The sequence below is a fragment of the Triturus cristatus genome, chromosome 2_1 (assembly GCF_964204655.1).
Source record: "Triturus cristatus chromosome 2_1, aTriCri1.1, whole genome shotgun sequence".
Classification (NCBI taxonomy): Eukaryota; Metazoa; Chordata; class Amphibia; order Caudata; family Salamandridae; genus Triturus; species Triturus cristatus.
Genome location: NC_140581.1, coordinates 346881387 through 346896048, shown reverse-complemented (window position 1 = coordinate 346896048; position 14662 = coordinate 346881387). Strand labels below are relative to the sequence as shown.

At 43.7% G+C, this 14662-nt stretch overlaps 1 protein-coding gene across 1 annotated transcript in view; it reads right to left on the bottom strand.

Moving 5' to 3' along the window:
- Positions 1 to 14662, bottom strand: part of ITGA2 (integrin subunit alpha 2) — a 596388-nt gene that overhangs the window by 145740 nt on the left and 435986 nt on the right. The window lies entirely within an intron of this gene.

Genomic DNA, 14662 nt, shown 5'->3' with positions numbered 1-14662 from the left:
AAATCATCTCATGGAATATTGCAGGAATTCGCCCCAAACTGACAGACGAGGTATTGTTAAAATACATCAGGGGTTTACTTCAGGAGACATGGCACAAGGAAGACATTGTGTTGAATGGTTACTGCTCCTTTACTGTCCACGCAACACCTTCTTCAGCAGAGAGGGCAAAAGGTGGATTGCTATTGTTAATTTCAGTTAAAGATGAGTCCATAAAAGCCCTTGTTGTTAGCACATCACCATGGTATCAACTAATCATGATTTCTAACATGATACATGTTTAGTTACTAGTGGTGAACTGGTACTGTAATATCTTCGACCAAAATAGTTGTCATGGTATTGAGGCCCTACAGGTGGAAATTAATACAATTTCTTTGGGTGGGTGATTTCAATTGCCCTACCTGCCCATATAACTCCAATTGAGATTGTGGGATGTTGGACACAGAGGGTCAGCCCCAGCCGCACTTTGTCCATACTCCACAGGGTGAGGCCTGAAATTCTATCCTCATCGAGAAAGACTTAGGCCTCATTAATGATTTGGCTAGTAGTTCCTCATCACAGTGCTCCACTTATGTTGAAGGTGGCAGGGCAAATTTTATTGATTTTTATTTCACAGAGGTTTTTGCTGCTTGTTGGAGACTTTGAGGTGGAACCAAATAATGTTAGTGACCACAATTCCCTCATAGCTTCTCTTAGTATATTAGCCCAGACAGGGAAAGGTGATGGTCGCCTGATCCATAATACTCTTAATAAGGGGGTAAGGCTAAATTGGAATAAAGTAAACCCCTCCCAATTTGAGGTAAAAACTGTTCTAGCCAATTATGACACGATTATGAGGTGTCTTCATCATGACTCCCCACCAGGGGAGGTCATCCACGAATTTGACTTGATCTGCACGGATGTAGCCAAAAATGTAACTAAATCGATCAAGAATAGGGATCCCAAGGAGATACGGTGGTTCAACACCGTATGTTCTAGAGCCCAAAAGAATAATAAAATGGCCCTCCGTGCTAACCCTCGCGATAGGACTCAAATAAAAAAGGCAAGGCAGGCTTATAAAAGTACAGTTAGTCGAAGGAAAGAAGAACTGAGGAGCCTAGCCTGGAATAATTTGGAGAGAGACAGTTCCCTCAAGGACACTAACCGTTTTTGGGACATTATCAATCGCCCTCTATTTTCTGAAGAGGCGAGGCAGATGGATTCCCTGATTCTGGGGGATGCTTGGGATACTCACTATTCAGCCACATTCAATCCAAACGGCCTCCAGGCAGAGGGGAAAAATGGGGATTTGTCCTCAGATTTAATCTCAGCTTCTCAATAAAGTGCATCAATTTTAGTAGCCGAGGTTGACGAGGCCATAGCGAAGGGAATATGCATGAAAGCTCCAGGTCCTGATGGAGCTCCATTAGATCTGTTTAAAAGTAATCCTAAACTGTGGGCTCCCCAGTTGACTAATGTTTTTAAAGCAGTGGTGATTGGCCCCATCCCAGCAACCTCGAAGGAGGCCATTGTGGTTCCAGTGCTTAAAAAGGGTAATAGGAGTGACCCTGCCTATTTTAGGCCAATTTCCCTTATTGGTGCCACAGAGAAGTTGTTGGGGAGGGTTGTCCTTGCCCGACTTGAGACCTGGGAGTCCAATAAAGGGGTCATGTCAAAAATGCAACATGGCTTTAGGAGGGGGATGGGCACCACCGAGCAGTGCCTCAATTTGTCCCTGATTATGGGCAAGTACATAAAGGCTAGGAGGGGTTCTATCCACCTGGCCTTCATGGACTTGTCCAGTGCTTTTGACACTGTAAATCGGGAGAAATTATGGGCACTTATGGGGAAAATGGTTGTCGAGGAAGCATTGAATTCCCTTTTGCGCAGGCTTCATACTTCTACCACTTTTACCATAAGATATGGCCCACTAGAGGAAAATACCAGGCCCATGGTCTCTACAGAAGGTGTTTGGCAGGGGTGCATTTTAGCTTCCATTCTTTTTTCAATTTATACCAATGGCTTAGAGGCTTTTTTAATCAGATAAGGAAATTGATTGTCCACTAATCGGGGGCCTTGCGGTCCCGCTACTTTCATATACGGATGACACCGTACTAATGGCCCTGAGAGCAAACGGCCTCCAAAAATCACTCAATGCTTTTACAGATTTTATGTAGGCACTTGATTTAAAAGCCAATTTTATTAAATCGTAGACTATAGTGTGTGGTCCCAAAATAACTAAAACTAGACAATTTGCTGTAAGGGATAAAAGAATTGATAAATTGAAATATTTTGACTATTTAGGGAATATTTATAATTATAAGATGAATTGGGAACCACTTGTTACCGCAAGGGTGCAACATGCGGGCAGTGTTGTGGAGGGGCTTTTTTGCTTTACATGCAAGTCGGGTCCATAAGCCAGTGACCGACCTGGTTACACTTTATAAAGCCAAATGTTTGTCTGCTGTAACAGATGGAGCAGGAGTTTGGGGTTACCATAAAAGCCGCCACCTACAGGTCATGGAGAACTAATTCATAAAAAGGCTATTAATGACCCCAAATAGTGCCTCTACACTCTTCTGTCATCGCGAGTTGGTGCTGGAATTCGTAGAGGATCGCATAGACATGGCCCCCCTGCTCTTATGGGCAAAAATTTGGTTGTCTGAGGAGTTAATGTTCTCAAGGGAGGTTATTAAGGATTGTATTATCATAGATGGAGCATTATCGATCCCTTGGCTCGGATTTGTAGGAGATAAACTACACGAGTTAGGCCTGGGGCATTACTTCGACAACCCAGCTAGTATCCATGAAAATGCAAAAGCTATCATAAAAGAGGCACATTACTCAGGGGTAAATATACGGCGAAGTAACAGGTCTCCCATGTTTATTCCCTGCCCAACAGCAACTTTACGTAACATTCACCATAAATGTACAGACACGATTTTATCTAACTAGATTCCGTTTATATACTCTGCTTTTTTTAATGGCCTTCCCGAGTCAATTGGGATTGGCTGATAAACTTCCGCATTGCCCTTGCGATAATTTGGCAGCTAAGAGCACTTTGCACTTTACGCAATTTTTCCCCCTTTATAAAGAGCCGAGGCAAAACATTTAAGCCCAACTTTTAAGAGAAATCAGGCCATGTTCTTATATCGAAGGTTTTAATTATCTGCACTCTGTGGCTACCCCAGCTATATGCATTATGGTTTCTAATTACATTAAAGTTGCAATGGCTATTAGAAAACGTTATGAGTCAAAGCAGATGAACACAAACGCTGTAACCTTATTTATACACAATTTAGGTACCCATGATATTGTAACAGGGGGGCCATATTTTGTTTTGGTGTTAAGTGCTTTGTACTGTGGGTTATAACTCTTTTAAATTATTGAATTTTAAGGAATATATCCTTTTTAAATGATTGGATTTCATGAATTTCTTCTTAGTAGTTACTTATGCTGTTTTGTAAATAGGCCATGGGAATACTAATTTGTAATGTTGGTTTTTCAACTTTTATGGGTTTTTTTGGAACCAAATAAAGTTATTTTGACCTTGAGTTCCATCTTGTTCTTGGTCTGGGGTGGGAAATTAGAACTGTGGTTATGAAAAGCTAGATCACAGCGCGCATAACTCACAAAGTGCAGAACAAAAGTCCAAATACTCACAATGCAATGAGAAGTGCCAGTGTACTAAATATAGTACAATAACCTGGAATGTAAGAACAATGTCCACTCCTACCAAGAGCTATAAGGTGCATATGTACCTGAAATGCAAGGCATTTACTATTTCCAAGAAACTCACATCACTTGAGAGGAGTGAAATAAAGTTCAAAAACAATGGAGGGAACAGATGTACTATGGCACACACTCAGCAGATTGGGAGCACCACTCCATTACATAGGTCATAAAGCAGATTTAAAAGGCAGATGTATCTGGATCTAAGGGAAAAGTAGATTAAAAAACCTACTCCTCTTGATCGGCATATGGGCCCCAATGTTACCCCCTCTAAGTACGTACGGAAGCCTGAATAGGCTTTCTCCCATTAGAAGTCCATGTGTCAGTGATATGTGGAGGGGATTTTAACTGTGTCATGGCCTTCATTATAGATAGGTGCTACCCGCCGTAATAGGAAACACCTAACACTAGGGCAGCTGAAAATCTTAAACAGAGGAAAACTAACGGGCATTTGAGGGACACATTGAGGGACACTCCTCTAAACTCTAGTAAATACTCTTTAGTCAATGATAGATCTGATCATAACGTCTCAACGCCTGAGCAAAGAAAATGTCTAAAACAGTATCCGATCACTCAACACTGTGATACACAATGACATGGGGCAGGCCCCAACACCTATAATGACTTGGAGAAAGACAGGTGCTTTTGGACCAACCATTTAGAGGGACAATGAAAGAGGTTACATCCAATTATTTGACTGAACGTGAAGGCACACTATATGATTTTAGGGTTTCACAGGCAGCGTTCAAAGTGGTGGTCAGGAGAATGTGCATGAAAATGACTTACAGGATCAAATGAGTGCAGCACAGAGATCTGCTGAATATCGAAAATAAGATTAGAGTATCAGAAAATCAAGTACCTACTGATTCAACATAAAAGGCAGACTTGTGGGGCACTATGTGGCAATACACTTATACGATGAAAAAGGTGAAATGTCTACATTACAAGGAGAGCACGAGCAGAATGCATGCCGAATTGAATAAACCAGGCTCTTGGCTCAGCTGATTAAAACCAAAGCTAACAGACAGTCGTTAACTGCATGGCGAGCGCAGAATGGGGAGATTATGTGCACACAAACAGATGTTGACAATTACTCTAGTCATTTTATACACACCTGAACCTGAAATACGAAAACTAGAGATAAGTCATTTTCAGTATGAAGCTAGACTTCCCCAACTCACACCTGAAGACAGGGACAAATTGGAAGAACCTCTTATGGTTCAATACATTAGAAATAGAACTTCAATGCGCAGCCCTAAGAAAACCACGAGAGCAGTTGATGTACCAACCGAATTTTAAGCAACATACACTAACATACTTACTTATTTGGTGTATGAAACATCTGAAACATGAGAGACATTAGGTATGCTGCCTGAGACTAACAAAAAAGCCCTGACCGTAGTTTGAAAGTCTCAGTAAAATTCTCATTTTATATATCCAAACGAAACACATCACACAGCATACAAAGTGTGGCTCACTGGTTAGAGTAGGCAGACCTGGAAGCAGAGGTCAGCCCGGGACCATGGTTCAATTCCCGGCTCGGCTGGGTCTTGAGTCCATAAATTGTGCATGGACTTGATAATTCTCGCTCCAGTGCATACTCGATTCATTGGTTCACACTCTGCGACTCTGGGCAATAGCTTGCTTAATCTCCACAATGGCCCCTCGCGGCGGGATGCCTGGCTTTCACCTTGTGGATGCCCTGCTGGGTTATCTCACAGGGGAATACCAGGACGGGTTCCCTAAGCAAGCGCTTAGAGACCGGTTGGTGATTTGCGCTATATAAATATCTGCACATTTACATACAAAGACGGTGTAATATAATGGCCAACCTAGATGTCCAAGCGTAAAATGTCACTGTTGCCTCCATATCCACGGAGAAAGCTTTTGATATCATAGGATAGAACGTTGTCACTGCCACTCTCTCCAAAATGGGAATTGGAAGCCAATTCTTAAAATGGTTGCCATTATTATACAATGTCAGAATGGCTAGGGTACACACTGGTCAAACAACCTATGATGCTCTAAAGGTGGGGAGGAGAACCATACAGATTTGTTGCTTCTCCACGTTAATCTTTACGCTTGCAGTTGAATCACTGACAAGGACAATATGTAGGGGACAGGAATGTAAGGGGACCAAGATTCAAGGTGAGTTACTTAAAATATGAATACATGCAGATGACATACTACGATGTTCTAGAAATCTAAACAAAGAACTAAAACCCATTATAACATAACAGGTGTATTTGTAAAGCGCACAATTACCCGTAGGTGTCCCGGCGCTGAATAATAGATGTTTATTGTTACCCAACTCAATGGTGGATAGATTTGGTAAACTTTCAGGACTATATATGGATAGAAGCAAGTCTGGCCAGTTTCCAATAGCCAGGGGAGCAAATGAAGAAAGTGTAGAGGAACAGGATCATGGTCTCGAAAGAGTTCAGGACACATTTAAATACCTTGGCTTTCGAATTTAGGTGGAAGACATTTTTTTCTTTGAGGGCAACTTTGGGTGAGCAATATCAGCTATACGTAAGGCACCGGCCTTCTGGTGCTAGTTACGATCTAGAAGCCAGGACTGGTTGAACTAACCAACATGTTGGTCCTTTCAAGGCTACAGTATTAATTTGCTGACATTTCCCTAATTCCCTTCCCTGAATTCTTTAGGGAATTGAACATACTAGGAACCAATATCCTATGGGTATAGGAAAGAAGAAGGGTAGCTTTACAGTAAGCGTTGTTGCAGTTGAGTGAGAGAGGGCTGGACGTTAAAGAATATTAATAAAAAAGGCGATTTGGGATTTTTTTTTATCAAATGGCCAGAACATACCAAAGCTGATCATAGAAGCAAAAAAATGATGAGGGAAATAGATCAGTAAAATGAGGGCTCCTGGGGGTGGCAATCGCAGATTGTCCACCCCTGGGCAGCTTCGGGCAATTGGTATGCCCCAAAGACAGGTAGGCAATTACAGTGGTTAGCGCTTTCAGTGGGAGCCTGTGTTTCTAGAACTATCGGTAGCGCACTGGCCACTACGTGAGGCAAGGTAGGGAACGCAAAATGTGTCCCTCCCTTAAATTGTGTTTATGGCACTCCGCCCCCCCCCACCCTTTTTTTCATGTTAAGCATTGTTTGCAACCTTTTTTTACTTGGTGGTTGTCGCTTGGACAGGTGGCAGAGTTGGAGGAGATCAAGACAGGCAGGAAGGGTTGGGGGCATTAGGAATTGCTTCGGACAGGGGGAAGCAAGGGAGCGAGGTTGTAGGCAAGAGTTAGGCAGGATATGTAGATAGGGGTTTGGGTAGGAGGATTAGGCTGAACTAGGTTGGGTAATAGTTGTTTTGGGGTATATTGTTTAGGGGTGGGGGTGTTAGTGGGGATATGTTTTGATATATGATTCTGATTCTGTATATTAAGATATGTGTGAATTTGCCTGCCTGTCCAATAAAGCGGCCTTTTACCCCAAATTTGTGTCTTGGACGTCCTTATTGTCTGATAGAAATTGCCCTACAGTGTGCACTGGAAATGTCCTTAATGAGTTTGGTAAAAACGAACAAAGAAGAAGAGTGATCAGAAAGGCGAAAGCTGATCTTACCAAATTAGGATGACTCTGGGAAACTTAAGCTGTTAGTGTCTTGGTACAGGAACTGGACTACCCTTGGACAGGTTCTGAGCTACAACAGGCTAAAACGCATCAGCCTGAGCAGTGGTGGATGAGTCACCAAGTGAAAAAGCTCTGCAAAAACTCCTCACTTTGGCGCAGGCAGGAAAGCGGTAACACAATCAGGAGTACTTTGCTGTCACAGAGGGACTGAGTTATGGCCAGGTTGAGAATACATTTCAATCGACCATTCACAGATAAAGAATGGGACAGAGTTAGAACATTTCCCAAGTAAGTATGTTCTGTTTAATTTTGTACATCAAACTTACTTCACACCTTCCCCCCAAAAAGATTGCACCACAAATACTTGGGTGTCCCAGACCTAAAGCCGAGATGTGGAAAGGAGAAAGACACATCTTTACACATGGTACGGCCAAGGGATAAGCTAACTGAATATTGGTTGAAGGTCACTTCTACCCTAGCTAAACATCGACTTGCCTGTTGACCTAAAAAAGCAAAAATAGAGTGTAATATTTATAGACATGGTGTTGCTGCTCACTATGTGAAAAATTTCAGGAACATGGAGATCAGCCACAGCCCCCACAGCAACAATCTAGAAAGCTGAAAAAATAAAATGGGTAGAGGCTTCAATAAATAAAATAAAGAAATTATGTGAACAAAGCATCACGGACATAGCTCAAGAATGGGATGAACCTCTGCTCAGTGCTGCTGGAACACTTTTCAAAGTAGGGGTGCTGCCATCAATGTTACATCACTGATGTTATAGGGATTGTGAAAAATTAAAGTGTCACACAAAGAAGGATAGAAAATGAGCCGAGCCGGTTCAGCAGGAGAGTGGCATGGGTGTAGTATGTATTCTGTGGTGTATTTTGGAGCACACTGTCGCAACTATATTACTGAAGCATCATGTGGTTGCACACTTTTACTTCGAGAAAGCATGTGTTCCAGTGAAATGGGCAGTAAGTTTGCATAGACATGCAGTTTTACTTATGAAAAATGTATTGCGCAAAAACAATAATGTCTTGATTTGTTTTGATAATATTAAAATCTTTGTTTCCGTCACAGAATTACAAAAAATGTGCTTAATTGTATTTTCCTAAATGCTGATATATTTTGAAATAGTTCTACACCTCACTTACAGGTACTTAAATGTCATTGTGGGTTAGAGAAAAAATACACAGAGAAGCCCCTTAGCACTAAGAACTAAAATTAACAAAAATAGGATCGGAAGTGATTAGTGAAAAATTGTGCGCCTTGGGCCCGCTGCGACTGGGAGAGAGAGTGTTGCTCAAGAGGGAGGACATTCTACTGCTGGGGGTTTGATAGAAGAGGATGGAAAACAGACGTTGTGCATTAAGGATTGTAGGCCCATCCAGTGTCTCATAGTTGTTAGATAGTTCAAGACATTATCATGGGGCTGAAAAAAGCTAAGAATAGGAAGATGTTTTGGTGTTACCAGTGTAGAGGTGATAGGGGAAACCAAAGCAGCAGATGATGCCATGAAGACTGGAAAGTTTAGGAAATGTGTTTAGGATGAGATTGAAATGAGGTGATACATTCATGGTAGTAGTTAGTCCTACATTTATTCGCGTTTAGAAATCAGTGTTAATAAACATAATAAGAATGTAAATATGATAATAAACACATTGTCTTCAACTCTCACTAATTCCAAAAAGAATGATGAACTGGGTAAAAGCACAGCCAGTTTAAGAATCTGTTCAAATTTGCATCCTAATTCGATGACAGAACATCTATATAGGTTTTATTTTCTCTGCAATTTTATACTTTTCTGAGCTTTCCTATAAATGAGGCATAAGAGCCTCATTTAGACAAAGGAGGACCGTAGACCATATTGGAGATACTTCCTTCTCCTGCCGGGCAGGGAACTCCCTGCCTACAATGCATCCACAAGTGTGACAGATGCATTGTAAACAGAGCAGAATGCTGGGCAGTTGCCAAGTGTTTACCTCCACTCAGTATATCCTTTTGTTTTACTCAAACTTTCAAAGTAGACATTTGGGGACATATTATCAAGAACAACGTTAAAATTATCGCCGCTTTAGCGGCAGGAAACTGACGCTAAAAGCGGAGATAATGGGCTTGATAATATGCCGCAGAGAATTCCAATAGAAGCCCATGTTCTGGTGTGAACCTGGGCTTCTATTGGAATTCTCTGCAGCATATTATTAAGCCCATTATCGCCGCTTTAGCGGCAGTTTCCTGCCGCTGAAGCGGCGATAATTTTAACGCCATCCTTGATAATATGCCCCTTGTTTCGGTAAAACAATGGCTGTGATGTGCAGGGAGGGTTCCCTCTGACAGCAGGGCCACTGACGGATTTCCCTATCAGCTACCACCAGGCCATATATGGTGATAGTTTCCACACCTTAACAAACATTGGCATAGCCAATAGGTCTCGCTTTTGGGACCTTATAAGTATTTAGTTATGCAGCACAATATCCTTGGTGCAACATTAACTGTTGCATGGTTAAACACTTATAAGGTCCAAACGGCTAGACCTATTGGCTATGCCAATGCTTGTTTAAATCTAGAATGAAACTAACAGTTTGCCAAGAGTGGTTTAATTGGATATTTTTTAACAAAGATGGATGTACCTCTCTTCAATTGGAAGGAAACTTCTAGATAGCAGGATGGTCAGGCTGATCAGAACAGATACTCCTTTTTTTTTTTTTTTTTTAATTGACATTTTTTTCATTTAATGCAAGCAAGGTACAGCAATTGTAAAAACTAAAACAAAGATACAGTACACATAATATACTTAATAGTTACAAAAAAAAAAAAAAAAATAAAGGACGTCCAGATACAAATCAGACTTTAGGACCAGGTTTTTGCTGGATCAACAACACGTTTTGAGTGTGAGACGGCGTGGGCTTGAGGATTATACAGCTATGGATTATCGCTTCACATACAATATTACCAGGCAGGTGTGTGCAGCAGTTGGTTGCTAAAGGCTTTCCGCTACACTTTTGCTGACGTTCTGTAAAACGTTCTGTGTCTCAAATAGTATTCAATAAAACGCACATCGGTTTGGGGTAATTTTTAAACCAGGTTTCTATTACAACAAGCAAAATTGAGCTACTGCACTTTGAGGAAATCTCCATTTTGATGTTTACTTTTCCCACTGTTGACGATGCAATTACAAACCTAAAACTTCTTACTACTGTAACTCACCTTACTGAGGTTGCATCTTTTCCTGATAACTAAATGATGCCAACCTCAACATTTCCTTGGAGCCTCTTATGTGTCATGAAACTCTATGGTGCTACGGCAAGAGCGTCTGTACAAAAGCCATGATCACTGAAAGGAGACTGTTACACTATAGAGTAACATGTAGAAAGTGAGCCAGGTGTGCTAGTTCTCTATGGCTATCCTGCATCAGACCATGACGACTATATTTACATCAGTGGGCCCGATACTCTGATATCTTGAGCTTATATCTGCCGAGACACCTAAAGCTCCGGTAATGAGCTCTCAGCTGTTGTCAAGGATCGCGCTGAGTGCAGGAGGGAGAGCGAGAGCTAGAGAGAGAGAAAGGGAAAGAGTGAGAAAGAGAGAGAGGGGAGAGAGAGCGAGAGAGGGGGAGAGAGAGCGAGAGAGAGCGAGAGAGAGAAAGAGAGCAGGAGAGAAAGAGAGCGGGAGAGACAGAGAAAGAGAGAGAAAGCGAGTGGAGAGAGAAATCGAAAGAGAGAGAGAGAGAGAGACCGAACATGTAAAAAGATCGTTACTAGCTCCTATGTTGTGTTACCAACTAACATTTTCACAAGAGAAAAAGATGACCAGACATTAAACTGTAAATGCATGGAAAAACACACATTTCGACCTACTGTATTATTTTTCGTCAAACTGCTCCTATCATTCTTACGTTATATAATGTTATAGGGCCACATGCATCAACGAGAAAACTGGTCGCAAACGGGCAGATTAGCAGAATCTGCCCCTTTGCGACCGGTATTTTTGCATTTGGGATGCATCATCCCAAATGCATCATCATAGTAAATAGCGATTCCTTAAATTGCGATTGCATTTAAGGAATTCCAAATTGAGATTCCTTAAATGCAATGCATTAAAGTTAAAAAATTAGCGATTTCGCTAATAGGGGGAGCAAATTACCATGAAGTTGAACTTCATTGTAATTTGCAAAAACTTTGAAAAATGCACTTTTGTGCATTTTTCAAAGTTTCATGTTGCGCACACACATGCCCTTAGAGCATGTGTGTATGCAACATGTGTGCAGAGTTCAAATACATGGGTGCAATAGGGTGTCATTTTGACACCCTTGCACCCTAGAAATTGCGGGAGCAATTTGCGAGTACCTACTGGTACTCGCAAATTGCTCCCGCAATCTCCAATGCATTCCTATGGGCCTGGAGGCCCATAGGAATGAATGGGAAGCCATTCATTAATTGCGACTCGCAATTTGTGAGTCGCAATTAATGAATGTTAAGGAATCGCTATTTTAATAGCGATTCCTACATGCATAGGCTTTTGTGAGTCCTTAATTGCGAGTCCTTAATATTTGCAATTAAGGACTCGCAAAAGCTTTTCTTGATGCATGTGCCAGATAGTATGTTACTAAGTCTCAAAACTATTTATTTGCAGCTGCGCTTAATCTGGCCACAAACAGAGAAAAACAATGCATTAAGGGCCATATCAGCAACGGCCAGCGATAATTATCGCTGGCCGTGCTTATCGATAATTTTCTTATCACTGGCTATCTCTGCTTTTTTTCGCCCTGGTAGCGTGTTATCATCAACGTGCTGCTCCAGGGCGATAAAAATTCCAGCGATAGCATTGTTATCGCCGTTTTGCAGGGAACATCGCTGGGAAACCAGCGATGTTCCCTGCAAAAGGGTGATAACCTTGCTGATACGACCCTGTGGTCGTATCAGCATAATCCACCCCTAATGTTAGGGGTGGCTTAGTCAGGATTTTAGCAGACGTTAGTTTTTGGAGAAAACAGCAGTTTTCTCCAAAAACTAACGTCTGCTAAAATGCAAGGGCATCCTTGCTGATAGCGAAAAAAAACGCGTTATTGCTCTCCTGACATGTAGTGTATGTCAGGAATGCCCACTTTGCATCTCATTAGAGATACGAAGGTAGGCGTAGTGTAAAAGGGTGCTAACATGCGAATAAGCATGTTAGCACCCTCTTGCTGATAGGGCGTTGGTTTTATCTCCGCTTTTCTGGCTTTTATATCCAGAAAAGCGGAGATAAAGCCTTTGATGATATGCCCCTAAATTCAGGAATCAAAATCAGTCCGGTAGGCAAAAGGCCACCTCAAGCTATCCACTAAAACTGAATTGTTAACGGCAAAACTAGCATTGAAAATGAGTTATGCTCCGCATACTAGAACAGGCTAATGTAACTGCTGTTTACGCAAGCAAACTAGCATTTTCAAAACCCCGTCCAGGCGTCGGATCTCCCCTCCCTGCTTCCCCCCTCTTCCAACCTGTTATGCTCTGCTACCTCAAATCACCACTGACAACTTCTGTTGGGTGCCTAAAAAGGTCGCAGTTTTATTCATATCACAAAAAAAACTTTATACAATCGTAACGCATTGTTCAAGGTCATGTACATAATGCATGGTTAATCTTGTCCCAGCTCTGTCAATGCACTGGGAGGGGAGGGAACCCTTTCTGCTTCCGGGTTTAGGCTTCAGCTTGCTACCGAATGGGCGGGTCTCCGTTTGGACCTGTCCGGGCCGCAAGTGCCGTCCCGCTCGCCCTGTGACCTTACAGGGGCCCTCCCTTCTCCCCGAGGCCCCTGCCGGCTGGCATCCCAAGGGCCTTTCTTGTGCATCTACTGTAACTTCTTGTGACTGGGTCCTTTGTTTTTGTCTCCCTCTGAGCCCCTGCCGTGAGGCATCCCAAGGGTCATGGGGAGAGTATTGTCTCTAATCCTTGTTGGCGGCGTGCCGCCCTTTTGGCTCCCTCAGTGCCCCTGCCGTGCGGCATCCCCAAGGCATTGCGGGAGCCTCTCATCTATCTTCTACTGGGTTCTCCCCTTTCTTTTGATAGCTTAGTCTACCTAGCTCCGCTACCCTCCACCTTGCAGCTGCGACGCCCGACTTTTAGGTGTGGGTGGGTGGGTTTCTTTTTCACTCGCCCTTGGCCCGGGGGGGGGAATTGTGGAGACCTGCCCTGGTGGCCCCCTTTTATTCCCCCCCCTGGCCCACGAGCGCGCCCCCTGATTGGGGGGGGGCTCGCTCCTGCCTTCGGGGCCAATCCTGGCACCCGTCGGCCTAGCCCTTAATTTGCATTCCCGTGGGGGTGGCCGGGGGGAGGGGCGCCGCCCCCGGACGGCGTTTTGCCCGGGCCCCTATCGGGTCCGGCTTCGCCTACCCGGCCCGGGCTCTAACCCCGTCCAGGCGTCGGATCTCCCCTCCCTGCTTCCCCCCTCTTCCAACCTGTTATGCTCTGCTACCTCAAATCACCACTGACAACTTCTGTTGGGTGCCTAAAAAGGTCGCAGTTTTATTCATATCACAAAAAAAACTTTATACAATCGTAACGCATTGTTCAAGGTCATGTACATAATGCATGGTTAATCTTGTCCCAGCTCTGTCAATGCACTGGGAGGGGAGGGAACCCTTTCTGCTTCCGGGTTTAGGCTTCAGCTTGCTACCGAATGGGCGGGTCTCCGTTTGGACCTGTCCGGGCCGCAAGTGCCGTCCCGCTCGCCCTGTGACCTTACAGGGGCCCTCCCTTCTCCCCGAGGCCCCTGCCGGCTGGCATCCCAAGGGCCTTTCTTGTGCATCTACTGTAACTTCTTGTGACTGGGTCCTTTGTTTTTGTCTCCCTCTGAGCCCCTGCCGTGAGGCATCCCAAGGGTCATGGGGAGAGTATTGTCTCTAATCCTTGTTGGCGGCGTGCCGCCCTTTTGGCTCCCTCAGTGCCCCTGCCGTGCGGCATCCCCAAGGCATTGCGGGAGCCTCTCATCTATCTTCTACTGGGTTCTCCCCTTTCTTTTGATAGCTTAGTCTACCTAGCTCCGCCACGCTCCCTATGGTTTTCCGATCAGAGGGAGCTCCCCCCTCGCCGACTCCTACCCCCGATTGTCACAGGAAGCCCCTCTGTTCCAGAACCCCCACGATGTTCAGCAGGAACATATCCATGCCCACCCCTGTGAGGTGGACTCCATCTCCGCTGTGATACCCCGGGGATCTTAAGTTTATGAACCCGTGCCGCACGAAGCCCCATCCATTGGCCTTACATACTTTTGCCATGGTGATATTAAGTTTTTTCCTAGACTTTTCCACGGCCCCCAGGTCAATCGCCCCCCGCCAGGTGCTCCGCACGATGATTTCTGAGAAAA